Source organism: Phyllobates terribilis, unplaced genomic scaffold, assembly GCF_046119375.1.
Source record: "Phyllobates terribilis strain yellow unplaced genomic scaffold, ASM4611937v1 Scaffold_8__6_contigs__length_399053987, whole genome shotgun sequence".
In the NCBI taxonomy this organism is placed as follows: domain Eukaryota; kingdom Metazoa; phylum Chordata; class Amphibia; order Anura; family Dendrobatidae; genus Phyllobates; species Phyllobates terribilis.
The window spans coordinates 110,349,449-110,375,054 of NW_027362768.1; the positions used below are offsets into that span (position 1 = coordinate 110,349,449).

General features: G+C 48.2%; 1 protein-coding gene across 1 annotated transcript in view; it reads right to left on the minus strand.

Moving 5' to 3' along the window:
* The window catches only part of ABCA4 (ATP binding cassette subfamily A member 4), a 387,635-nt gene that overhangs the window by 317,330 nt on the left and 44,699 nt on the right, over nucleotides 1-25,606 (minus strand). The window lies entirely within an intron of this gene.

Below are 25,606 nucleotides of genomic sequence, written 5' to 3' on the forward strand. Positions count from 1 at the left end.
CCATTATCTTCTGCGATACAAGCTATGAGATTTCGTGACTCGGCGTCTTCTCCAAGGACCCTTCTCCGGAAGCCCACTTTGTCTCATCAGTCACTTCTCTTCAGGATCACACTATCTCTCGTCCTTAGTCTCCTCTCACTATGGATCACCCTGTAGGCAAACTTTAATTCCCTAACTCACAGGAAGCAATCACTTGCCCTAACACTAACTCCACACACTATGGGTTGGTCTCAAAAATTAACTCTATCCTAACTTACCCTATCGTGACTACCTATGCTATAGTCAACTATTTACATCCCTATACTATCTGTCCTATAACACTATACCTTACACTATACATCCTAGACTATAAATTACTTATCTAACATTACTACACACTATACATAACCATATCACAATACATTACAATTCACGTTACACAATATATACAAAAGACGCAGGACACAATTCACATGACAGTACAACAATAAAACTTGTTCCTCCAATGGGGAAACATGGGCATGTCCATATCCTTACACAGTGTTGCAGTATGTGACACCTTTTATTATATTTCCAGCACATGAACCTGAAGAAGTTTAGCTCTTTACACATAATGGTAGTAGTATTACAAATCCAATGACTTAATAGACTTCCCGTCGGGGGGTTTGTCCTGAGAAACCCGGAGTAGTTAACGTGTCAGAAAATGATCACTTGATCTGAGCATTTCAGTCAGTGAAAGTGTTATCAGTACGCCACGATTAGTCTGGCAAACAAGGTAATAGACCTCATGCATACACTGGACATATTTATCTGCTGAGAACATAATGGAAAGTCTTTTCTTACAAATCAATATGGGAAATGAGGAATCATCAGAGTAGAACTAATGTCGGCAGGGGTGGATTCAGTTACCTATTACTGGTTCTCATTTTAAGAATAAATGTATGCTTGACTGAGAGAGATGACTGAACCGATTGGGCTAAAGCATAATACCGCCATTCACAGCATGTTCAGCAATATGGAGACAGACAGTCATTACTCCACTTCTGTGCAAGGGAAGCCAACATTGCACAATCAATGCACAAGCCCAATCTCTCAAGACATCATTTCATTTCTTATTGCTAAATTGTAAGGAATCTCTTGTTTCCACTTGGAATCAATTTTCTATATTAATAAGAAGCCCGATTCATAGTTTCTCTTCTGAATTATCCCAATAGGGAAACAATAATTATAAAAAGAATGTATGAAAATGTTTATTTCCAAAGCCTGGATGTCTAGTTGGATGCAACTCAACTGGCACAATTCTTGATAGTACTGTAATTCTGTTATTCAGGAAACAAACATCGATTTCTTATAGGGTTGTCCAGCAGCTAAAAAAATATTTTTAAAGTGAAACTATCTTCAGAACATGATTTATTGTTTATATCAAATGTTAACTGTGTGTTTTTTCCATAAATTGTTGGCAATGTATTTTTTTTCCATATAACAATATGTATTAAAATAAAAAAAATAGAAATGTTGCAGTTTACACACTGGCCACTGGGGCTTTTTTTTAGACCTATATTTCCTGTAGTTTCAGAAAATCCACACGTGCATAGCCACAATGATCAGACTCTAGGCTTATTGTGATAGATGGGTCCTGTGTTATCAGCTGTGAATAGAGGTGTTATCTGTCATTGTAATCCTGTCTGTGATGATTCTGAGCCTGCTGAAAACTCTTCCTGAAAGTACAGGAAGTATGAATCTAAAAAAGCCCCAGTGGCCAGTGTGAAAATTGCAACATTCTCTTAGACTCTTAGAGCTTGTGCACACAATCAATTTTCTCGGACGAGTGCTATCCTTGGATTTTTACGGATAGTACTCGTACCCATGATATTTTATGGGGCTGTGCACATGTCTAATTTTCTCCTCGGACCAAGTAGTCAGTAGAAAAAAAAACCTTTAATGAAAGCAATGAATCTGTGATTACAATATACACAGTGTATAGATAAAAAAACGCACGTTTCTCTCTAACTTGATAATATAGCCAAGTGACGCGCCCCTGGGCCTGTGTCGCGCTGCGTTGCGCACGCGGGAGCTTACCCGGAGCCGGATCTGTTTAGGGTTGTAGTCTCGTGGCGGTGACCCGGTCCGTGCCCAGGGAGTCAAACTGGACGGCAGTCTGTTAGCGGTAGAAAATGGTTGATGACTACGCCACCCGTTGAATGCAGCCAGGGGGCTGCTGCTGCAGGGCAGACCGCTGAGGCCGGTGGAAGGATGGTGCAGCGTGATAGTATAACCCCCAACGGGAGGGGTATGGCCTCAGGGCAGCCGACGTGGATGATGGGGGTAGCAGGAACCACTCAGAGACGGTATGGTAGCGTTCAGGGTCTTTACTGGTAACAACGATAGACCCTCCCGGAGTACTAGCGAACGGGGGCCTGGTCAGTCCTTGAGCAGATGGGATCTCCCCTGGCCAGGCGTAGTTGTAGGCCTCCCAAGCTGACTGTACTCTTCTGGCTACCTTGCTAGAAGCTGATGTAAGTAGCCCACGTCCCTGAGTGTACCGTGTGGTGCTCACCCGTATGGCCGGTGACTCGGGGCCTTCTAATGGCTTCCGCTCCACGATGGCGGTGCTGGTCCCACGCGTGCGACCGGGCCTTCGGGCTTCTGGGCCAGGGGACCTGAAATCCCCTGCCTGACGGATTCTGCTGCTGGGTAGAAGTTAGTCCCCACAGCCTCGGACTCCGGGTCCGGTAAAGAATCTTCTTAGTCAGGGCGAGCTCTTTAGCTGCCAGCCCCTGACTCCTTGTGACTCTGCTGCTTCCTATGCTGCTCTTGTCTCTACTCTTCCTGGACTCACTAACCCTGCCTCAGCCCCGGGTTTATACAGGGGAAGTTCTTCCCCTCCCAAGGCTGGGCAGGAGGTGTGGCATGCACAGGATCCCTGACCAAAGGACCTCCCACCTGCTCTCAGACGTAATATCTCTATCACTGTGACAACCAGACCCCTGGGGTGTCACACTCCCCCCTAGTGAAATTTAGTACTCCGGGACTAAACACTTTTTAGAAAAATATAACAAGGTATATCAAAGAACAATAAAATACAATAAGGAAACACAATAAGATGGTCACGGATGTCCGCAACCGGGTGCAGTCTTTGAAGAAAAGCAAAGGTGTCCATTTCACCAACACAGGGAGACGTAACCAGGTAGGGGTCTGTCCTACCCCGAGTCCTTAACAGTCTCTAGTCCATCCTGGGTTACGCTCCAACTATATACAAAGGATTCCCGGTAAATCCACCGAAGACTCCTAAAAACAACTAGAAACACAAAATTACACACAAGCAACAATAAACAGGTAAACATTGTAAAACAACTTAAACATTTAGATCCTCCAACGTGCGGGTAACTGGCCTCTAGTGGCCCTAGTGGACCTACGGAGCTGACTGTCTGGCCCTGAACTACAGGGTGTAGGAGCTGTCAAGGGTAAACTGGGCAGCTGTCTACCGGCTCTTTGTCTCACTAGGGGTACGGCAGGCTCACTATAAGCAGAGGGTGGATTCTCCTGTTCCGCTTGGGTGGAGTCTTCTGCCTCCTGGACCGGCTGCTCTTCCAGCTCTACCCGTTGCTCCGTAGGTTCTTGGGATGATGGTTGGAGGAAGGTGAGTACGGGTACCACAACTGCACCATTGACTTGAGTCCAAGACCGAGGGAAGTCCCCGAGCACGGTACTAACCATATCTTCCCTTTCTTCCACGGGTCGATGGTCTTCCTGTTCCTCCTCAGGGTTCCTCAGTTGTTCGGGGCACTTCTTCAGGTGGTCCCGGGATACAATGGCTGTGGTTTCCCCTCCGTCTTTACTGATGGTACAGACCTTCGGGTTCTCGTGGCTTGAGGGCAGTACGGTGTACAGGTCCTTCTCCCACTGGTCGTCCAACTTGTGGAGCCGTCTCTTCCTCTTCAAGACCTGCTCTCCGGGTACCAGGGGAACAGCGGGAGCATACTGGTTGTAAGTCTTCTCTTGTCTTTCCCTAGCCTGACAGAGACTTCGCTCCACGCTCTCCTGTACTTTCCGGTACTGCTGCTGCCTCTCTGTGTCCCAGTCTGTTTCTGGTGAAGTGTCCTCGGGCGTCAGGACTCCCATTTCCAGGTCAACAGGTAACTTACCAGGTCTTGCCCTCATTAGGTAAGCCGGGGTACAGTTGGTGGAACCTACCGGGATGTGGTTGTATAGGTCCACCAGATCGGGCAACTTCTCAGGCCACAGACTGCGTTCTTCCAGGGGCAACGTTTTTAGAAGATCCATTACCACCTGGTTCATTTTCTCACAAAGTCCATTAGTTTGCGGATGGTAGGGTGTCGTCCTTATCTTCCGGCAGCCATACAGATTGCAGAATTCCTGGAAGACCTCCGCTTCAAAGGCAGGTCCTTGGTCCGTCAGCACTTGGTCCGGGTACCCGTGTGGACGGCAAAAGTGCTGCTGGAAGGCTCTAGCTGCTGTTCGAGCCGTTAAGTCCTTGACGGGGACGACAACCAGAAACCGGGAGTAATGATCCACGATGGTTAACGCGTAGACGTAGCCACTTCTGCTGGGGGTCAGTTTTACATGATCCAAGGCTACCAGTTCCAACGGTTGCCGGGTGACGATGGACTGCAGGGGAGTCTTCTGGCTGGCCCGGTCCTTCCTTCTCAGATTGCACGGGCCACAGTCTCTGCACCACTTCTCGATGGTTCCCCTCATGCCTACCCAGTGGAACCGCTCGCGCAGCAGGAACTCCAGCTTTTTCCACCCGAAGTGTCCAGCTCCGTCGTGGTATGCCTCCATCACCATGGCTGCGTCTCTTCGTGGCACCACTACTTGCCAGAGTAGTTCATGCGTCCTGGAGTTAACCATTCTGCGGCACAACTTCCCCTTGTAAAGGAACAGTCGACTCTTCTCTGCCCATAGTTGTTTGGCTTCCTCTGGAGCGTCTGATTCCAGGCTAGCCTCCGGGCGAGTCAGCATCTCCTTCACCAGTCGGACGGCAGGGTCGCTGTCTTGCGTTTCCGCCCAGTTGTAGTGAGGTAAGGGGTTCAACGTAGCAGCCTGCTTACTCCTTACCCGGTGGGAATACTGGATAGTCCCATGACGGTGGAACGCAGGGAGTTCAACTTCTTCCAGTCCCTCCGGATCTTCTCCTCCGTCCGGCAGGTTGGGCATCCTGGACAGGGCGTCCGCGTTGGTATTGGAGCGCCCTGCCCGGTATTTAATTGTGAACTCGTAGTTGGACAGACGGGCCATCCACCTCTGCTCCAGGGCACCGAGTCTTGCCGTGTCCAGGTGTGTCAGCGGGTTGTTATCCGTGTATACGGTGAACCGGGAAGAAGCGAGGTAATGCCTAAAGCGCTCGGTGACTGCCCATACCACGGCCAGGAACTCTAGCTTAAATGAGCTGTAATTTTCGGGGTTCCTTTCGGTGGGTCGCAGTTTTCGGCTGGCATAGGAGATTACTCGTTCTCTCCCCTGCTGAATCTGGGACAGTACGGCTCCTAGCCCGATGTTACTGGCGTCGGTGTAGAGGATGAAGGGCTGGCTATAGTCCGGGTACGCCAAGATTTCATCCCCCGTGAGGGCCATCTTCAGCTGGCGGAAGGACTCTTCTTCTAGCTTTTCCCATTTGAAGGGCGGCTTCTGGTTCTTGGCCTTCCGGGACTGGCCTATCAGGAGGTCCTGCATAGGTGCTGCCTTTTTGGTGAAACCGGGAATAAACCTTCGGTAGTAGCCTACCAACCCTAGGAACTGCCGCACTTCTTTTACGCTGGAAGGGCTTGGCCATCCTTTGATTGCGGTGATCTTATCGGGGTCGGGAGCCACTCCGTCAGCGCTCACCACGTGTCCCAGGTATTGCACCTTTGGTTTCAGGAGGTGACACTTGGAGGGTTTCACCTTTAGGCCGTAACTCGCCAGAGCTTCGAACACCTCCGCCAGGTGTTTCAGGTGGTCCTCATAAGTTTTTGAGTATACGATGACATCGTCCAGGTACAACAGGACCGTCTCGAAGTTTCTGTGGCCCAGACAGCACTCCATTAATCGTTGGAAGGTTCCTGGGGCGTTGCAGAGTCCGAACGGCATGCAGGTGAACTCGCTAAGTCCCATCGGGGTGGTGAATGCGGTCTTCTCCCGGTCCGCCTCTGCTACAGGAACCTGCCAGTACCCGCTAGTGAGATCCAAGGTAGAGAAGAAGTTAGCAGATCTTAAAGCAGCCAATGACTCCTCTATCCTTGGTAAGGGGTACGCATCCTTGTGTGTGATACGGTTGATTTTCCGGTAATCTACACACATCCTCATGGTGTTGTCTTTCTTTTTGACTAAAACTAGTGGGGCTGCCCAGGGGCTACAGCTATCCCGGATTACCCCAGCCTCCTTCATGTCTCTAAGCATCCCCTTGGCGTGTTGGTAATGTGCAGGGGGTACGGGTCGATACCTCTCTTTTATGGGAGGATGATCTCCCGTGGGGATGCGGTGTTCTACCCCCTTGACTCGCCCGAAGTCTAACGGGTGTTTACTAAACACTCTCTCATACTCTTGAACCACCCGATAGACTCCTTGTTTCTGGTGTGAGGGAGTGGAGTCAGTACCCAGATGTAGTTGCTGACACCAGTCCTCCATGTCTTTCTTAGAGCCGTTACCTTCCTCCGGGTGAGATGGAGGCAAGGGTTCCACAGATTGTATAGAATTTTGATTAGTGGTATATAATTTGGCTAGCGTGGCATACCGGGGCAGGTACACTTCCCTCTCCCCGATATTTATTATGCGAACGGGCACCCTCCCATGGCGTACATTGACCACCCCCCGTGCTGTCAAAATGGTGGGCCTACTGTCTGAGTAAACTGGTTCTACCATTGCCTGGTAATCTCTACCTCTCAGACCAATAGCTGCCCGGCACCAAATCATCATTTCACTTTTTGGGGGCATGGCAATAGGAAAAGGGTCACACATTCTTACGCTACCAATCTCACCGCCGGAGAGTTCCACTTGTTGCCGTTGCATCAGTGCCCGGATCTCTTTCTGGAGCACCCGCTGCTCGCCGGAGCTGGCGTTCTTGGCAACCTGCTGTAAAAGGAAAATCACCTCTGCAAGACAATTTTCAATTACATTAGTTCCTAGAGTTATTTTTGGGTGACTCTCATGTTTGTCAATATCTACAATGATCAGTCCCTGTGCGGCCAGTTCGACTCTACCAATTTTGATGGTCACCTCTTTAAATCCGATCTGTGGCACGGGCTGACCATTGCTGGCGATGATACTCAAGTCGTCGTCAGGGTAGCGGGTAATATCCGAGTCATTCCAGTACTGCTTGAAGAGCACGTACGGGATGGTGGTGACCTGTGACCCGGTGTCCAGTAGGGCACTCATGGGAATGCCATCCAGTACCACAGGCAAGACTGGACGTCCTCCCACATATCTGTCGCGCCAGTTCGATGGGCCTGGTGATCTTTTTCCTGGGGGTTGGCCCTCTACCCCAGGTTGTGCCCGTTTAAAGAACAGTACCTTTCCATATGTCCGGGTTGATTGCAGCGGCGGCAGATGGGTCGTCCGTCCTCGCTGTATCGGTCACTGGGTCTTCCTCTGGCCGGTGGGGTCCTCCTTGGTCGACGCCACGGGATGTCCTCCGGTCCGGATGCCAGCTGGATCTTCCCTGGAGTGGAAACCTGTAAAGACTGCACAGTTCGGGTTAGCGCAGCAACGCTTTTAGCTAGCTCTTGGACCTGATGGTGTAGGTCTGGAGCCGGGTCATTGTCCAAAGCCTGCGCATCAGCTCCCACAGGCCCTGCTGACAAGGGCGCCGCCTCCTGGTAGTAAGTGGTAGTGGGGCGTCTGTGGGTCACAACGCCACCTGGTGCCGGTTCTCGGAGCACCCGGATGGCTCTGTCCTTGAACTGTGCAAATTCTAGATGAGGGTCCTGTAAGGCCATTGCCCGCAACTGGGTGCGGTGGGCATTGCAATATAAACCCTCTATAAATTGTTCGGTCAACAGCCTGTCCTCGTCTCCCACTCCATTAGGGTCGGTCTGCTTAATGGCCCTCAGGGCCTCTTGTAGGTTGAGTGCATAGTCCCTTATACTCTCATGCGCTCGCTGCTTGCACCCGTAGAATCTAAGTTTAATCTCGGCTGAGGTGCGGGTATCAAAGGTGTCCTTCAGCCGGGTTAGTATCCCTGCGACAGTCTTCCTCCCAGGTGGCCAGGATTTTACTTCCCTTTTGGCTGCCCCAGTTAGTTGGGCCACCAGGATGCTCACTTTTTGCTCTTCTGTGAGGGGGTACACCTGGAAGAGGCTATCCAGCTTTTCTCTAAAGTCATGCAGGGTATGTGACTCCCCTGAGTACTGGGGTAGCCAAGCTGCTCCCGGGATATAGGGCATGGTGAAGGGCATAACTGCAACAGCGGTAGCGCTGGCGGGGGTTGAGGCAGTGGAGCTCTCCTCCGTATCCGACATCTTCCTCCCCCCTAGTGGACCGTGGCCTACCTTGCGATGATCCTGTTCCGTAGGCCGCGGCTCCGCAGTGGATCGTCAGGGTTGAGGACCTTCCGTCGCGCTCCTGTGACGTCGGCGTCTGCTGGGCTCCTTCCAGGACCTTACGCAACGTCCGGACGTGAGGCGGGGCTTCAGTTCTCGCGCGCTTTCGGAGTCCACGCCCCTCTTCTTCCCGCGCGGCGTCCTCAAGATGGCGTCCAATGGCGGGAAAACTCCACGGATGGCAGGAAGAAGGCTGAAGATGGCGCCGGATGGCGGGAAACTTCACCGATGGCGGGAAGAAGGCTGAAGATGGCGCCGGATGGCGGGAATCTTCACCGATGGCGGGAATCTTCACCACTGGTAAGTTTGAACAGTCTTTGCTTTTCAGGCACGCAGTACCCGGTGGTTGCGGGCACGTGATCCTGCCGACTACGCCAAAGTTGACGCGCCCCTGGGCCTGTGTCGCGCTGCGTTGCGCACGCGGGAGCTTACCCGGAGCCGGATCTGTTTAGGGTTGTAGTCTCGTGGCGGTGACCCGGTCCGTGCCCAGGGAGTCAAACTGGACGGCAGTCTGTTAGCGGTAGAAAATGGTTGATGACTACGCCACCCGTTGAATGCAGCCAGGGGGCTGCTGCTGCAGGGCAGACCGCTGAGGCCGGTGGAAGGATGGTGCAGCGTGATAGTATAACCCCCAACGGGAGGGGTATGGCCTCAGGGCAGCCGACGTGGATGATGGGGGTAGCAGGAACCACTCAGAGACGGTATGGTAGCGTTCAGGGTCTTTACTGGTAACAACGATAGACCCTCCCGGAGTACTAGCGAACGGGGGCCTGGTCAGTCCTTGAGCAGATGGGATCTCCCCTGGCCAGGCGTAGTTGTAGGCCTCCCAAGCTGACTGTACTCTTCTGGCTACCTTGCTAGAAGCTGATGTAAGTAGCCCACGTCCCTGAGTGTACCGTGTGGTGCTCACCCGTATGGCCGGTGACTCGGGGCCTTCTAATGGCTTCCGCTCCACGATGGCGGTGCTGGTCCCACGCGTGCGACCGGGCCTTCGGGCTTCTGGGCCAGGGGACCTGAAATCCCCTGCCTGACGGATTCTGCTGCTGGGTAGAAGTTAGTCCCCACAGCCTCGGACTCCGGGTCCGGTAAAGAATCTTCTTAGTCAGGGCGAGCTCTTTAGCTGCCAGCCCCTGACTCCTTGTGACTCTGCTGCTTCCTATGCTGCTCTTGTCTCTACTCTTCCTGGACTCACTAACCCTGCCTCAGCCCCGGGTTTATACAGGGGAAGTTCTTCCCCTCCCAAGGCTGGGCAGGAGGTGTGGCATGCACAGGATCCCTGACCAAAGGACCTCCCACCTGCTCTCAGACGTAATATCTCTATCACTGTGACAACCAGACCCCTGGGGTGTCACACAAGCATTATCAAGCATTGTGTCTACAGGGTGTGTAAAGTACATACATGTATCTGTATGTACAGTCAGCAGGGGCGGACATTTTGCCAGGGCCTGGAGCTGGAGGGGGCCCGCAGGCACCAGCGACTATTTCAGCTGGATGTGGTTCCTCGGACACACATTCAGCCGAAATGAGCATTGCGGCACATGGGACCCAACAGCTACCTGCGCTGCAATAAATGCCACTTGCAATCAGAGACTGGCAGCCGACGTCGCCATGCATGTGACTGGGGTGACATTATGCACAGGAAGGGATATATTACCCCAGGAAGGGGCCAGGATGGGGCACATTACCCCAGGAAGTGTCACACTACCCCAGGAATGGGTATACTACCCCAGGAAGGGGCCCATGATGCAGCACATTAATCCAGGAAGGGGCACACTGCCCCAGGAATGGGCATACTACCCCAGGAAGGGGCATACTACCCCAGGAAGGGGCCCATGATGCAGTACATTATCCCAGGAAGGGGCACACTGCCCCAGGAACAAGCATACTACCCCAGGAAGGGGCACACTACCCCAGAAAGGGGCCCACTACCCCAGGAAGGGGCTTAGAATGAGGCACATTATCCCAGGAAAGGGGACCTGGATGGGGCATATTACCCCAGAAAGAGGACCAGGATGGGACACATTACTCAAGGAAGGGTCCCAGGATAGGGCACATTACACCAAGAAGGGGATCAGGATGGGGTATATTACCCCAGGAAGAGGACCAGGATGGGACACATTACTCAAGGAAGGGTCCCAGGATGGGGCACATTACCCCAGGAAGAGGACCAGGATGGGACACAATACCTTAGGAAGGGGACTAGGAAGGGTCACAGTACCCCAGGAAGGGGACAAGGATGGGGTCCATCACACCAGGAAGGGGACCAGGATGGGGCGCATTATACCAGAAAGGAGTGGGACATTATGCCAGGAAGGGAAAGGGGACCAGGATGGGGCATATTATACTAGAATGGGGCGCATTACACCAGGAAGAGGAACAGGATGGGACACATTACTCAAGGAAGGGGACCAGGAAGGGGCATATTAACCCAGGAAGGGGACCAGGATGGGGCATATTATACCAGAATGGGGCGCATTACACCATGAAGAGGACCAGGATGGGACACATTATTCAAGGAAGGGGACCAGGATGGGGCATATTAACCCAGGAAGAGGACCAGGATGGGACACATTACTCAAGGAAGGGTCCCAGGATGGGGCACATTACACCAAGAACGGGATCAGGATGTGGCATATTACCCCAGGAAGAGTACCAGGATTGGACACATTACTCAAGGAAGGGTCCCAGGATGGGGCACATTACACCAAGAACGGGATCAGGATGGGGTATATTACCCCAGGAAGAGGACCAGGATGGGACACATTACTCAAGGAAGGGTCCCAGGATGGGGCACATTACCCCAGGAAGAGGACCAGGATGGGACACAATACCTTAGGAAGGGGACTAGGAAGGGTCACAGTACCTCAGGAAGGGGACAAGGATGGGGTCCATCACACCAGGAAGGGGACCAGGATGGGGCGCATTATACCAGAAAGGAGTGGGACATTATGCCAGGAAGGGAAAGGGGACCAGGATGGGGCATATTATACTAGAATGGGGCGCATTACACCAGGAAGAGGAACAGGATGGGACACATTACTCAAGGAAGGGGACCAGGAAGGGGCATATTAACCCAGGAAGGGGACCAGGATGGGGCATATTATACCAGAATGGGGCGCATTACACCATGAAGAGGACCAGGATGGGACACATTATTCAAGGAAGGGGACCAGGATTGGGCATATTAACCCAGGAAGAGGACCAGGATGGGACACATTACTCAAGGAAGGGTCCCAGGATGGGGCACATTACACCAAGAACGGGATCAGGATGTGGCATATTACCCCAGGAAGAGTACCAGGATTGGACACATTACTCAAGGAAGGGTCCCAGGATGGGGCACATTACACCAAGAAGGGGATCAGGATGGGGTATATTACCCCAGGAAGAGGACCAGGATGGGACACATTACTCAAGGAAGGGTCCCAGGATGGGGCACATTACCCCAGGAAGAGGACCAGGATGGGACACAATACCTTAGGAAGGGGACTAGGAAGGGTCACAGTACCTCAGGAAGGGGACAAGGATGGGGTCCATCACACCAGGAAGGGGACCAGGATGGGGCGCATTATACCAGAAAGGAGTGGGACATTATGCCAGGAAGGGAAAGGGGACCAGGATGGGGCATATTATACTAGAATGGGGCGCATTACACCAGGAAGAGGAACAGGATGGGACACATTACTCAAGGAAGGGGACCAGGAAGGGGCATATTAACCCAGGAAGGGGACCAGGATGGGGCATATTATACCAGAATGGGGCGCATTACGCCATGAAGAGGACCAGGATGGGACACATTACTCAAGGAAGGGGACCAGGGTGGGGCATATTAACCCAGGAAGAGGACCAGGATGGGACACATTACTCAAGGAAGGGTCCCAGGATGGGGCACATTACACCAAGAACGGGATCAGGATGTGGCATATTACCCCAGGAAGAGTACCAGGATTGGACACATTACTCAAGGAAGGGTCCCAGGATGGGGCACATTACACCAAGAAGGGGATCAGGATGGGGCACATTACCCCAGGAAGAGGACCAGGATGGGACACAATACCTTAGGAAGGGGACTAGGATGGGGCATAGTTCCCCAGGGAGGGGACCAGGAGGGGGCTCATCACACCAGGAAGGGTAGAAGGATGGGGTCCATCACACCAGGAAGGGGACCAGGATGGGGCACATTATACCAGAAAGGAGTACGACATTATGCCAGGAAGGGGACCAGGATGGGGCACGTTATACCAAGAAGGAAGCCTGGTTGGGACACATTATCCCAGGAAGGGGCCCAGTATGGGGCACTTTATTACTGGAAGCCTGATTATTACCTGACAACATCCTCTCCCACCCACTATATCATTATAGGACCCTGATAGCGTCTTCTCCCACCTCCTAATTCTTTTTCACGCTATCAGGACCTTTTAATGAATATGTATATGGGGGGCCGACAGAGGACAGCGACTAAAAATATGGGCACATGTTCAGGATTTGCAGCAGAAAATTCTGCTGCAATTCCTGATGAGTTGGCAGGAAAAATGCTTAGCAAAATACGTGGTTTTAACGTGTTTTTGTTGCATATTTTCTCCACTCATGGGTGACAAACACTGCAAGAATTGACATTATGTAGATTTTAATCTGCTGCAAATCTGCAAGGAAAAAATAAGCAACGTGTGCATGAATCTAATCAATGTACTTTAAAACATTGCTTATTTTCCGCAACAAAAACACAATGTGTGCACATATTTATGTTTATTGGGTGGCAGAGATTATACACTGCTCAAAAAAATAAAGGGAACACTTAAACAACAGAATAAAACTACAAGTAAATCAAACTTCTGTGAAATCAAACTGTCCACTTAGGAAGCAACACTGATTGACAATCAATGTCACATGCTGTTGTGCAAATGGAATAGACAATAGATGGAAATTATTGGCAATTATCAAGACCCACTCTATAAAGGAGTGGTTCTGCAGGTGGGGACCACAGACCACATCTCAGTACCAACACTTTCTGGCTGATGTTTTGGTCACTATTGAATGTTGGTTGTGCTTTCACACTCGTGGTAGCATGAGACGGACTCTACAACCCACAGAAGTTGCTCAGGTAGTGCAGCTCATCCAGGATGGCACATCAATGTGAGCTGTGGCAAGAAGGTTTGCTATGTCTGTCAGCATAGTGTCCAGAGGCTGGAGGGGCTACCAGGAGACAGGCCAGTACACCAGGAGACGTGGAGGGGGCCGTAGGAGGGCAACAACCCAGCAGCAGGACCGCTACCTTCGCCTTTGTGCAAGGAGAAACAGGAGGCGCACTGCCAGAGCCCTGCAAAATGACCTCCAACAGGCCACAAATATGCATGTGTCTGCACAAACGTTTAGAAACCGACTCCATGAGGGTGGTATGAGGGCACAACGTCCAAAGATGGGGGTTGTGCTCGCAGCCCAACACCATGCAGGACGCTTGGCATTTGCCACGGAACACCAGGATTGGCAAAGTCACCACTGGCGCCCTGTGCTCTTCACAGATGAAAGCAGGTTCACACTGAGCACATGTGACAGGCGTGACAGAGTCTGGAGACGCCGTGGAGAGCGATCTGCTGCCTGCAACATCCTTCAGCATGACCGGTTTGGCAGTGGGTCAGTAATGGTGTTCTGTGGCATTTCTTTGGAGGGACGCACAGCCCTCCATGTGCTCGCCAGAGGTAGCCTGACTGCCATTAGGACCCCTTGTGAGACCATATGCTGGTGCAGTTGGCCCTGGGTTCCTCCTAATGCAGGACAATGCCAGACCTCATGTGGCTGGAGTATGTCAACAGTTCCTGCAAGATGAAGGCATTGAAGCTATGGACTGGCCCGCCTGTTCCCCAGACCTCCATCCACCAATGTCACGTTGCACCACAGACTGTCCAGGAGTTGGCAGATGCTTTAGTGCAGGTCTGGGGGGAGATCCCACAGGAGACCATCCGCAACCTCATCAGGAGCATGCCCAGGCATTGTAGGGAGGTCATACAGGCACGTGGAGGCCACACACAATACTGAGCCTCATTTTGACTTGTTTTAAGGACAGTACATCAAAGTTGGATCAGCCTGTAGTGTGTTTTTCCACTTTAATTTTGGGGGTGACTCCAAATCCAGGCCTCCATTGGTTAATAAATGTGATTTCCATTGATGATTTTTGTGTGATTTTGTTGTCAGCACATTCAACTTTGTACAGAACAAAGTATTCAATGAGAATATTTCATTCATTCAGATCTAGGATGTGTTATTTGAGGGTTCCCTTTATTTTTTGAGCAGTGTAGTTAACAGGGGGCACAGCTCTTGCTTATCAGTTTATAAGTTGAACTAGATGGTTGCCCGATTCTAACGTATCGGGTATTCTAGAATATGCCCCATGCAGGATGTGACTCCCCCCCCCATATAATGCGCCATGCAGGATGTCACATTCCCCGTCCGTTATAATGCCCCATGCTGGATGTGACATCCCCCCCTCCCTTATAATACCCCATGCAGGATGTCACATCCCCCCCATAGTGCCCCATGCAGGATGTGACATCCCCCCCTCCCTTATGATGCCCCATGCAGGATGTCACATCCCCCCTATATAATACCCCATGCAGGATGTCACATCCTCCCCATAGTGCCCCATGGAGGATGTCACATCCCCCTTCCCTTATAATGGCCCCTCCACGATGTCACACTTCCCCACCCCACCATTTAATGCCCTATGGCCCCATACAATAAAAAAAAAAAAATCCAATACTCACCTCACTTGTCAGCTGCTCCTCTGGACTCCAGCGTAGCCCGCTTGTTCCCGCTGTGCGCTGTGACCGGTCAGGAGAGAGCGCGGTGTAAAGACGTCACCGCGCTCTCTGACCTGACACATCACACAGCAGCAGCGGAAGACACAGGAGCTGCTGCGCAGGCACGGGGAGGGGTAAGTATGGCACCGGGTGCCCGGGTCCTGAGCGAGCGGGGGGGTGACAGGAGGAGAGGGGAGGAGAGGAGGGGAGGAGAGAGTAGAGGAGGGGAGGAGAGGGGAGGGGCGTCACTTTTACCGTCTGGAGATAAGCGGCCGTAGCCGCTGATCTCCCGACAGTAGCTGCATGGGGGTCAGCGGCGCCTCCGGTCGGGGGACGTATGCTGCGAGCAGCCGGCTTCATCTACCGGCTGCATCGCCACTGACCTCCGTGCGGCAGATCAGCCGCTAACGGCCGCCATCTTTTTGTGAAATGCCGCGTCGTTGATTGGCCGCGGCAGGACCAATCAGCGACGCGGGATTTTCTGGACAGACAGACATACAGACAGACGGGATAAGACAATTATATAGATAGATGGTGTGTGGTTAATAGTATATTAATAGTGGGGTACATATTTGTAGTCAGAGGCACAGTGGGGAGATTTTTTATGTGGGAGACAGACAAATGTATATATACAATATACTGTTGAAACCAGAAGTTTACATACACCACATAAAAAGACAATAATGCATGTTTTTCTCAATATCTGACATGAAATCAGAATAAACCTTTCCCATTTTAGGTCAATTAGGATTTCCATAAATTTTAATATTTGACAAATGCCAGAATAATGAGACAGACTGTTTTAAGGCATTTTTATTACTTACTGAAAAGTCAAAAGTTTACATACACTAAGATTACTATGCCTTTAAACAATTCTGGACTGCCCATATGATGATGTCATGTGTTTGGAGGCTTATAATAGGTTTTTTGGCAACATCTGAGTTAATTACAGACAAACCTGTGGATGTATATTAATGCACACCTGAAACACACAGCTTCTTTGTGTAGCATCATGGGAAAGTCTAAAGAAATCAGCCAAGATATCAGGAAGAGAATTGTGGACTTGTACAAGTCTGGCTCATCCTTGGGTACAATTTTAAGATACCTGAAGGTGCCTTGTTCATCTGTACAAACAATTATACGCAAGTACAAACAAGATGGGAATGTCCAGCCATTATACCGCTCAGGAAGGATACGAGTTCTGTGTCCCAGAGATGAACATGCTTTGGTCCGACATGTGCCTATCAACCCAAGGACAAAAGCAAAAGACCTTGTCAAGATGATGGCGGGAGCTGGTAAGATTGTGTCAATAACCACAGTGAAACGAGTACTGTATCAACATGGGCTGAAAGGCCACTCTGCCAGGAAGAAACCATTACTCCAAAAGAAACAAAAAAAGACAGATTAATGTTTGCAAATGCACACAGGAACAAAGACCTTAATTTTTGGAGACATGTCATGTGGACTGATTTTTTGGCATAACGACCATCGTTACATTTGGAGAAAAAAGGAAGAACCTTGGAAGCCTAAGAACACCATCCCAACTGTGAAACACGGCAGTGGCAGTATCATGTTGTGGGGTTGTTTTGCTGCAGGAGGGACTGGTGCACTTCATAAAATAGATGGCATCATGAGAAAAGATGATTATGTGGCAATACTGAAGCAACATCTTAAGACATCAGCCAGGAAGTTAAAGCTTGGGTGGAAATGGATCTTCCAAATGGACAATGACCCAAAGCATACTGCCAAAATGGTAACAAAGTCAATGTTTGGCCATCACAAAGCCCTGATCTCAATTCTATTGAAAATTTATGGGCAAAGCTAAAAAAGCAGGTGCGAGCAAGGCGACATACAAACCTGGATCAGTTACACTAGTTTTGTCAGGAGGAGTGGGCCCAAATCCCGACCAACTATTGTGAGAGGCTTGGGGAAGGATATCCCAAACGTTTGACCCAAGTCATTCAGATTAAGGGCAATGGTACCAAATACTAATGAAATGTATGTAAACTTTTGACTTTGCAGTAAGTAATAAAAATGCCTTAAAACATCCTCTCTCTCATTATTCTGGCATTTATCAAATATTAAATATTATGGTAATCCTAATTGACCTAAAATGGGAAAGGTTTATTCTGATTTCATGTCAGATATTGAGAAAAACATGCATATGTGTCTTTTTATATAGTGTATATAAACTTCTGGTTTCAAATATATGTGACCTTGTTATTTTTTAGAACTGTGGTGATCATTGTAACAAGACGGGTTATGGCTGGGAGATGTCAACATGAAGGTCTGACCAGATGGAGAAGAAACAGCAGAAAACGGCTCTAATCAGATGAGATGTCAGCTGTCATTACCTGAATGTAATTATTTTTTTTATACCATGTGATTTGTAGTAATTCTGTTATTTGTAAAACGACCTCTCTTAGGCCACATTTTCACATTCATGTGAAATGTCCATGAGCTGACAGATTTTTTTATCGGACTGCACATGGCCTCAGAGTTTTTACAAGATCCATTCACATATCTGTGAAAATCACGGATCCAATAATGAGATCTGTGAGACTCAGAGCATGTCTATTTCTGATCTGATTTTGAGGCTATACTAAATGGGTTTGTGTGCTGTCCGAGAAAAAAATCAGGTAGCACACCGACAGTTCCCACAGATACAGTATTGTAGACTTGTTATGTATAGCACATTTCTGTAGTATATGGTGTACACTCTTGTTATAAATAGCACCGTCCTTAATTGCATAGTTTCATCTTTTATTATACAGTATATCACATATGTATTTATTCTCCAGGTGGTATGCACTCCCAGAACACAGTAGGTAGGATGCTTTGATATATTAAATAACCAAATTTTATTAACATAGCATACAACGCGTTTCAGCTCTTATGAGCCTTCTTCAGGTATTACATATATGTATTTAATACATATATGTATTTAATATATCACCGCATCCTACCTACTGTGTTCCGGGAGTGCATACCACCTGGAGAAGAATTACATATGTGGTTTCCTATTGAAACACCTCGAGTGCTTTCACAAGTGCCCAGGATTGTGCTGCAAACCGTCAACAGGAGGAACCTACAACTAACCCACCCAGTGGAATTATTGACAAGTTTATTATGACATCAAAAAGGTGAGTGCAACCAGCACTTATTTAATATATATTTTAATCTTGATACTGCACTTAGAATCTGCGCTCTCTCCCCTCTCTCCACTTTTCTTATTTTATATTATACAGTATATAACACCTTCTCTTATTACGTACCATCCTCAGTAGTTACTGTATGTATAGTGCCGTCCCTTATTATATAACGTCCTCTGTTGGTATGTGCAGCGTCATCCATTATTAAATAGCATAATCTCTTGTCATGTACAGCTCTGTCCCTTACATAGCGTATTCTCGTTATTGTTAATCACAGCGCCCTCTTTACATAGTCCTCTCTTATTAGATATAAATTGACTGCTGATGGGGCAGCATCTGACCAGAAGACCAGTCCATCAGCCGCCTCCATTACAAAAGCTTTACCATCTGTAGTTTGGTCGTCATAAAAGGAGGGGGCGACCAAACACATTTCTTGTATGGGGGCCCCGTCCATCAGTGTCCGCCCCTGATAGTCAGTGTATATGATGCATATTTAAAAGTAAACAAAAATTGCTCCAGCCAACATCTGTTCTCAAAGTTTTATTTGTAACCATGGTCATTGCCCTTCTATAAGCCTCATATAAGGAAAGTTGGGTGCACCTTAACCAGATTAATTGTATGTATTAGTTGTCATCTACACGTGGTTACTTAGTTGTGAGATACTGAGTCAGCAAAATGGACTAATTCTCAGTCTCCCATAGTAATCAGCTTAGCAGATGCAGTCTTTCGGGGTTATTCTCCGCCACGTCATGTGAGTAATCTCCACTCTGTTCTTTATAGATACTTTATTTCTATTCAGGCTCAGATCAATAGGTCAGCATTCTAGTAACCAGAACCAGAAGCTGACGTCTTCATAAAGCTCAGCCTGACACCAACCACTCCAGGGTTAGTCACCAGTGCAGATAATGCCGAATACCTAGTGGATCATTCTGCTCCCATTGACTCAGCACTTGTCACTACTGCACTCTCCTTGTGACACTCGATTTCTGGGAAAGGCCAGGAATGAGAAGAATTATTCACTTTGTGAAGCCTAGTACTGGAATCATAAATGAGGCCTAGTTACAGAAAGTATTCTGAGTCACAGAAAGGGAGGAGAAAGGCTCGGACACATTTATTTCTCCTATTATCTGGTCTGACAAGTCAGAAAGAAATGTTTGTCAGGTTTGTTATGCGGTGATTACATTACTTATTGGTTTTACTAGGATTAATGCAATTATTGCAAAATGTAACAGAGAAACGATAAGATCTGGTATTTACAGAGAGAAAGTCCCTTTAAACTTGACATACAGCTTAATGGGGCAGCTATGTCCTCAGATTCTCCCATACACAGGAACGCTTGGCTCGGCAGTGATCCTGTGTTCTCTATGAGAGACCTGCTGCAGGAATCCGCAAAAGGCTTGGACAGTTGAATCCTAAACACCTGACCATTATGTCCTCCCCGTAAAGGTGGGAGAATCGATTTTCAGGACTCCAGTTCATTGACCATGTCAGTAATCTGTGACCACTAGATGGGAGTCCTGGGAATCTGCTTACCTCCCATCATTCCCAGCTCTTCTTTTGACTGACCAGGCTGGTCCAGCGTCATCATTACGGTATGACACACTTACGATGTTGCATCAGCCCCAAAAGTAGAGCTGGGAATGCTGGGGGGAGAGGGAGATTCACAGGCCTCACATCCAAGGGATACAGATTATTGACCTGGTCAATGGAAAAGGAGTCGTGCTAATTGATTCTGCCATTGCTACGTATGTCTGAGGCCACAACCTCAAAAAGGTTTCCTCGGAGAGATTTGGCACGAGCTACTCCATCTGGCAGATTCCAGAGAAACCCCGGCACCCTTTACAAAAGGATCCAGTGGATAGATACCAAGGAAGGGCTGCCGTTCAGAGGCAAGAATGGTTGCAAAGCAGAGTCAAAGCCGAGAAGACGCATCAAGGACAAAATCAGGAGGCAAACGGGTAGTCAGAATTCAAGCAAGAGTCTGAACACGGAAAAGACTGCTTTCTACAATGCTTTCTACACAGGAAAACTGTTTTCTACAATGCCACTCTCGCATCAGCTATTGACTTGGTTGCCCCTCTTGTGTATGGCAGAGCGCAACGAGTCAATAGGCAACTCTGGCACAACAACCTCACTAAACAGCTTCGGGAAGCGTCCAGGGTTGCGGAGCAGCGTTGGAAGAGAATACATTCGCAAGATGACTTCACTCCATTCAAACAAGCAACACTCGCATTCAAATCAGCCCTCACCTCTGCTAAACAGGCCTACTTCACAAACCTCATATCTTCCTTATCCTACAACCCCAAACAGTTATTCAACACTTTCAACTCTTTCCTCCGCCCTCCATTGCCCCCTTCGACCTCCGTCATCTCTGCTGAGGAGTTTGCCACACACTTCAAAAACAAGATTGACCAAACCCGGCAAGTCTTTACTGTCCGACCACCACAACCCCTTTGTTTCCTAGACCATTGTCCTTCCCCCATAACCTCCCTTTCCAACATCACAGAAGGAGACCTCACTCATCTCCTCTCCAAATCACACCTCACCACTTGTGCACTCGACCCCATCCCATCCCACTTCCTCCCCGACCTCACCCCCACACTCATCCCATCCCTAACCCATCTCTTCAACCTATCACTAACTTCTGGTACCTTCCCCGCTACCTTCAAACATGCCACAATCACGCGAATCCTCAAAAAGCCATCCCTCGACCCAACCGCCTTGTCCAGCTATTGCCCCATACCGCTGCTCCCATATGCCTCCAAACTCCTTGAGTTTAACTCTCTCTTCGACAACCAACAATCTGGCTTCCGCCCCCACCATTCCACCAAAACTGCCCTTACCAAAATTACTAATGACTTACTTACAGCCAAAGCTAAAGGACAATTCTCTGTGCTCCTTCTTCTTGACCTGCCCTCTGCCTTCGACACAGTTGACCACTGCCTCCTACTACAGATCCTCTCTTCCTTTGGCGTCAAAGACCTTGCCTTATTTTGGATCTCCTCATACCTTTCTAACCCACACTACCTCCTCATCCCGCTCCCTCTCTGTTGGAGTCCCTCAAGGCTCTGACCTAGGACCTTTACTCTTCTCAATCTATACCCTTGGCCTGGGACAGCTCATAAAATCCCATGGCTTCCAGTACCAGCTGTACGCTGATGACACCCAGATCTACCTCTCTGGCCCAGATGTCACCTCTCTGCTGTCCAGAATCCCAGCATGTCTATCAACCATATCCTCCTTCTCTCGCTTCCTCAAGCTCAATGTGGACAAAACTGAACTCATCATCTTTCCCCCATCTCACATATCTTCCCCACCTGATCTTTCTATCCCAATAAATGACATCACACTTTCCCCTGTACCGGCAGTCCGCTGCCTCGGAGTAACCCTTGACTCTGCCTTGTCCTTTAAGCCCCACATCCAAACTCTGGCTACCTCCTGTCGCCTCCAGCTCAAAAATATTTCCAGAATCCGTCCTTTAATCAACCCTCAATCTACTAAACTGCTTGTGCATGCCCTCATCATCTCCCGCCTCGACTACTGCAACATCCTCCTCTGTGGCCTACCTGCTAACACTCTCACACCCCTCCTGTCCATCCTCAAATCTGCTGTGCGACTGGTTCATCTCTCGCCTCGCTACTCCTCTGCTACCCCCTTCGCAAATCCCTTCACTGGCTCCCAATTACCCAGCATATCCAGTTCAAACTACTAACACTGACCTACAAAGCCATCCATAACCTTTCTCCGCTGTACATCTCTGAACTAATCTCCCAATATATATTCCCTTACGTAATCTCCGGTCCTCCGAAGACCTCCTTTTCTCCTCCACACTTATTCGTTCCTCACCCAATCGCCTCCAACACTTCTCCTGAATATCCCCCATCCTATGGAATTCTGTGCCTCAACACATCTGATTAGCCTCCACATTTGGATCCTTCAGACGGAACCTGAAAATCCATGTCTTCAAACAAGCTTACAGCCTGCCATGACCTTGCTTGCTGCCACCTCAATAACACCAGAGCTGCTGCAACCCCTCAACCTACTGTCTCCTTCCCCGTTCCTGTAGAATGTAAGCCCACAAGGGCAGGGTCCTCTTCCCTCTGTACCAGTCTATCATTGTTGGTTTGTTTACTGAGTGATATCTGTATTTTGTATGTAACCCTTTCTTATGTACAGCGCCATGTAATCAATAGCGCAATATAAATAAATAATAATAATAATAATAAAAAGACCACAAGAGCCAAGTCAAAGAAAAATCAGAGAGAACCTAGTGCTAGCTAATCACAGTAATAACTGGCAGCTAGTATCAGTCTGCTGGGGTTTATGTAGAAGGGAGCTCCCAGCAGTGAGATAATTACCTACCAGCTCACTGCAGCAAAACACAAGTTAAAAACAAAGAGGAAACAGTCTCAGCAGTCTGGAACCTCAACACCCACATGCTGCCGTCGTCCAGCAGTAATCATAGTTACTGCTGCGCCACCTAGTGACCAGGGCAGGGGTTAAAATAGCATGTGAAAAGCCGGCACTGGGAGCGGCGGGCACATTACCACAAGTCCAACCCCTGGCAAAAATTATGGAATCACCGGGCTCGGAGGATATTCATTCAGTTGTTTAATGTTGTTGAAAAAAGCAGATCACAGACATGGCACAAAACTAAAGTCATTTCAAATGGCAACTTTAGGGCTTTAAGAAACACTAAAAGAAATCAAGATTAAAAATGTGGTACTCAGTAAGGGTAATTTTTTTCAGACTAAGCAGAGGGAAAAAAAATATGGAATCACTCAATTCTGAGGAAATAATTATGGAATCACCCTGTAATTTTTTATTTCCAAAACTAACACCTGCATCAAATTAGATCTGCTCGTTAGTCTACATCTAAAAAGGAGTGATCACACCTTGGAGAGCTGTTGCACCAAGTGGACTGACATGAATTATGGCTCCAACACGAGAGATGTCAATTGAAACAAAGGAGAGGATTATCAAACTCTTAAAAGAAGGTAAATCATCACGCAATGTTGCAAAAGATGTTGGTTGTTCACAGTCAGCTGTGTCTAAAATCTGGACCAAATACAAACAACATGGGAAGATTGTTAAAGGCAAACATACTGGTAGACCAAGGAAGACATCAAAGCGTCAAGACCGGAAACTTAAAGCAATATGTCATCAAAACAGGAAATGCACAACAAAACAAATGAGGAACGAATGGGAGGAAACTGGAGTCAATGTCTGTAACCGAACTGTAAGAAACCGCCTAAAGGAAATGGGATTTACATACAGTTATATGAAAAAGTTTGGGCACCCCTATTAATCTTAAGCTTAATGTTTTATAAAAATTGGTGTTTTTGCAACAGCTATTTCAGTTTGATATATGTAATAACTGTTGGACACAGTAATGTTTATGCCTTGAAATGAGGTTTATTGTACTAACAGAAAATGTGCAATCTGCATTCAAACAAAATTTGACAGGTGCATAAGTATGGGCGCCTCACCAGAAAAGTGACATTAATATTTAGTAGATCCTCATTTTGCAAAAATAACAGCCTCTAGTCGCTTCCTGTAGCTTTTAAAGATTTCCTGGATCCTGGATGAAGGTATTTTTGACCATTCCTCTTTACAAAACAATTCCAGTTCAGTTAAGTTTGATGGTCGCCGAGCATGGACAGCCCTCTTCAAATGATCCCACAGATGTTCAATGATATTCAGGTCTGGGGACTGGGATGGCCATTCCAGAACATTGTAATTGTTTCTCTGCATGAATGCCTGAGTAGATTTGCAGCAGTGTTTTGGATCATTGTCTTGCTGAAAGATCCATCCCCTGCGTAACTTCAACTTTGTCACTGATTCTTGAACATTATTCTCAAGAATCTGCTGATACTGAGTGTAATCCATGCGTCCCTCAACTTTAACCAGATTCCCGGTGCCGGCATTGGCCACACAGCCCCAAAGCATGATGGAACCTCCACCAAATTTTACTGTGGGTAGCAAGTGTTTTTCTTGGAATGCTGTGTTTTTTTGACGCCATGCATAACACCTTTTTGTATGACCAAACAACTCAATCTTGGTTTCATCAGTCCACAGGACCTTCTTCCAAAAAGAAATTGGCTTCTCCAAATGTGCTTTTGCATACCTCAGCCGACTCTGTTTGTGGCGTGCTTCCAGAAACGGCTTCTTTCGCATCACTCTCCCATACAGCTTCTCCTTGTGCAAAGTACGTTGTATAGTTGACCGATGCACAATGACACCATCTGCAGCAAGTTGATGCTGCAGCTCTCTGGAGGTGGTCTGAGGATTGTCCTTGACTGATCTCACCATTCTTCTTCTCTGCCTTTCTGATGTTTTTCTTGGCCTGCCACTTCTGGCCTTAACAAGAACTGTCCCTGTGTTCTTCCATTTCCTTACTATGTTCCTCACAGTGGAAACTGACAGGTTAAATCTCTGAGACAGCTTTTTGTATCCTTCCCCTGAACAACTATGTTGAATATTCTTTGTTTTCAGATCATTTGACAGTTGTTTTGAGGAGCCCATGATGCCACTCTTCAGAGGAGATTCAAACGGGAGAACAACTTGCAAGTGGCCACTTTAAGTAGCTTTTCTCATGATTGCATACACCTGGCTATGAAGTTCAAAGCTCAATGAGGTTACAAAACCAAAAAAAGTGCTTTAGTAAGTCAGTAAAAAGTAGGTAGGAGTATTTAAAACAAGAAAATGATAAGGGTGCCCATACTTATGCACCTGTCAAATTTTGTTTGAATGCAGATTGCACATTTTCTGTTAGTACAATAAACCTCATTTCAAGGCAGAAACATTACTGTGTCCAACAGTTATTACATATATCAAACTGAAATAGCTGTTGCAAAAACACCACTTTTTATAAAACATTAAGCTTAAGATTAATAGGGGTGCCCAAACTTTTTCATACAACTGTACAGAAAAGCTAAACACAAGCCATCATTAACACCTAAACAGAAAAAAAAAAGGTTACAATGAGCTAAGGAAAAGCAATCGTGGACTGTGGATTACTGGATGAAAGTCATATTCAGTGATCAATCGCGAATCTGCATTGGGCAAGGTGATGATGCTGGAACTTTTGGTGCTGTTACAATGAGATTTATAAAGATGACTGCATGAAGAGAACATGCAAATT